Below are 3,751 nucleotides of genomic sequence, written 5' to 3' on the forward strand. Positions count from 1 at the left end.
TGAAGGTGACAGCTGAACAGGCATCAGTAGGAAACTGCCAGGTGCTTAGTTGATCCAGCTAAGGATGGGAACAGACAGATTCCATTTCCAGAAATAGAACCGAGGATGCCAACAAGTCATGGGATATATGTGATAGCTCAAATCTCCCCTTCCATTTTCTGAGGAGTTTGGGGAGATCTCAAGAATCTTAAAGCTTAAACTGTGAAAATGTGTCTAATGATCTAATGTCTAATGTGTCTAATAATCTTCAACATCGACTTGTTTAGCTCTTATTATTTTCAAGTCACATTGCTGGGCACTATGGGGGAATACCAAGAGGTTTATAATACAGGCTCTACTCACACAGAGTTTTCACACCAGTTGAGGAAATGACACAAGTATGGGGAAATCCTATCTTATGAGGGATTAGGATCCTGGTGAGCAAAAATAATAATAATTTATAAACAAAATACTCCCCAGAAATTCCTTTGAAATGCACTACATTGGAGACAGACATATTTTTCAGGAAGTCCAACATGGATTTGTTTTAATTTTTCCCTCCAACTTTATACAGGATAAGTCTTTCTCTAGTCAAGAACTAAGCTTATTAACTTGCATTCTGGGACCCTATTGAATTTGTAAAGCATATATATTTAAGCATGATAATCACACAATGAGAGGCAAATTAGAACCAACACCATTTGAGGGATTCACATCTTCCAGTTCACATTAACTCCAGACCAAAGCTTATTGAGTGGGGTGGTGAATAGAATTGCCCACTTGATTTAAATTATTCCCCCCTCTAGTTCTCTTTTTAAACATTGACAAATTTGTATAAGTGTTTGCTTATGATGTACCTCTCCATACCCATGTGAGAAGGCAAGCTTCATCATTTATTGACTGTACAACCTTGGCCAAGTGAACCACACCAAGCATCGATTCCCTCAGCTGTAAAATGAGGATAATGATTGCATCTTCCTGACAGGATTGTTCTGCTGATCAAATGCAATGATGCTTACAAAACTGCTTAGCCTGGCACTTAGTAATATAAAAGTCCCAATAACAGTGAACTATTCTAAAAAAAAAAATTATATATATATATGTAGACTGGTTAACCATTATTGAAGCTTTTATTTATATAAATATGTACAAAATTGCCGAGGTTTTTTGGCCAGGGGGAAAATTGCTTTTTATTTTTTATTTGTCTTTTTTTCAGCTTCATTGAGGTATAATTAAGTACACATCATGGGGATTTGATATACATATACAATGTGAAAGGATTCCCAGCATCTACTAATAGTTAATTAACATATCCATCACCTCAGATATGTATCTTTTTTTGGGGGGTAGAATATTTAATCTCTATTTTCTTAGCAAATATCAATTATACAATACAATGTTATCAACCAAATTCACCATATATAATATTAGATCCTCAGACTTTACCTTATAGCTGAAAGTTGGTACCCTTTTACCAACCTCTCTCTACTTTCCACACCTCTCAGCCTCAGGCAGCCACTTTTCTACTCTCTGTTTCTAAGAGTCTGACCTTTCTCTTTGGATTCCACATGAAAGTGATATCATGAAGTATTTGTCTTTCTCTACTTGTTTACTTCACTTGCCATAAAGTCCCTCAAGGTTCATCCATATTGTCACAATGGCAGGATTTCCTTCTTTCTCATGGCTGAATAATATTCCACCATTTATATATGCCACATTTTCTTCACCTATTCATCCATCAATGGACAATTAGGTTGTTTCCATATCTTGGCTATTGTGAATAATACTGCATTGAACATGGGTGTCCCTTGGGCTCCAAGGAGATCAAACCAGTCCATCCTAAAGGATATCAGTGCTGAATAATCATTGGAAGGACTAATGCTTAAGGTGAAACTCCAATACTTTGGCTACCTGATACAAAGAACTGACTCATTGGAAAAGACCCTGCTGCTGGGAAAGATTGAAGGCAGGAGAAGAAGGGGACGACAGAAGATGAGATGGTTGGATAGTATCACCGACTCGATGGACATGAGTTAGAGCAAGCTCTGGGAGTTGGTGAAGGACAGGGACGCCTGGCATGCTTCAGTCCATGGGATTGCAAAGAGTTGGACATGACTGAGTGATTGAACTGAACTGAACATGGTGTGCATATATCTCTTTGACATCCTGTTTTCATTTCCTTGGATATATACCCAGAAGTGGGATTGCTGAATCATATGGTAATTCCATTTATAAGTTTTTGAGGAACCACCATACCATTTTTATAGTACCTGTACCAATTTATATTCCCAGCAACAGTGAACAAGTGTTCCCTTTTGTCCACATTCTCACCAATACTTATCTCTTGTCTTTTTGATGATAGCTTTTCTAAGAAGTATGAGGTGGTACCTCATAATAGCTTTGATTTGCATTTCCCTGATGATTAGTGATGTTGAACACCTTTTCATGTATCTGTTGGTTTATCTGTCTTCTTTGGGAAGATGTCTATTCAGTTTTGCTGCTCATTGTTTAATACAGTTTTTTTTTTTTTTTTTGCTATAGAGTTGTAGGAGTTTAAATATTTGGGCTATTAACACTTTATAAGATATATAATTTGCAAATATTTCCCCTTTTCCTTAGGTTGCCTTTCATTTTGCTGATGGTTTCCTTTTCTGTGCAGAAGATTTTTAGTTTGATGTAGTCTGTGTTTTTGGTGTCATATCAAAAACATTATTGACAAGACCAATCTCAAGGATCTTTTTCTATTAAGTTTTAGGGTTTCAGATCTATAATTCAAGTCTTTATTATGAATTGTTTTTGTGTATGATGTAAGATGGGGTCCAGCTTCGTTGTTTTGTATGTGGCTGTCCAGTTTGAACAACACCATTTATTATCCCTTCCCCATTTTGTATTCTTGCCTCCTTTGTCATGAATTAATTGATCATATGGGCATGGGTTTGTTTTGGGGCTCTCTGTTTTCTTTCATGGATCTGTGTCTGTTTTTATGACAACACCATACTATTTTAATTACCATAACTTTGTAATATAGTTTAAAATTAGAACCTATGATGCTTCCAGCTTTATTCTTCTTTCTCAAGCTTGATTTGGCTATTTGGGTCTTTTGTGGTTACATACAAATTTTAGGATTTTTTTCTATTTCTGTGAAATATACCATGAGAATTTTAATAAGGATTGCATTGAATCTGTGGATTGCTTTGGGTAGTATGGACATTCCAGCAATATTAATTCTTCCAATTTATGAGAATGGGATATCTTTCCATTTATTTGTGTCTTCTTCAATTTCTTTTCATCTTTAATGTCTAATAGTTTTCAGTGTACAGATTTTTCACCTCTTTGATTAAATTTATTTCTAAGTATTTTATTCTTTTTATGCAATTGTAAATGAGATTGTTTTCTCAATTTCTCTTTCCTGTAGTTCATTATTAATGTATAGAATGCAATTGATTTTTGTGTATTGATTTTGTATCCTACAACTGAATTTATTTATTCTAGCAATTTCTTGATGGAGTCTTTGATGTATAGTATCATATCATCTGCAAACGGAGACAGTTTTACTTTCTCTTTCCTGATTTGAATGCCCTTTATTTCTTTTTCTTTCCTAATTGCTCTGGCTAGGACTTCCAGTATTATGTTGAATAAAAGTGTTGAGAGAGGGTGTCTCTATCTTGTTCCTGATCTTAAAGGAAAAGCTTTCAGCTTTTCACCATTGTGTATGATGTGATCTTATCATATATGACCTACATTTATTATACTATGATAATCCCCTCTATAC

The sequence above is a fragment of the Bos grunniens genome, chromosome X, assembly GCF_055505025.1.
Source record: "Bos grunniens cultivar Pamir isolate PY7600 chromosome X, Bosgru_T2T1.0, whole genome shotgun sequence".
In the NCBI taxonomy this organism is placed as follows: Eukaryota; Metazoa; Chordata; class Mammalia; order Artiodactyla; family Bovidae; genus Bos; species Bos grunniens.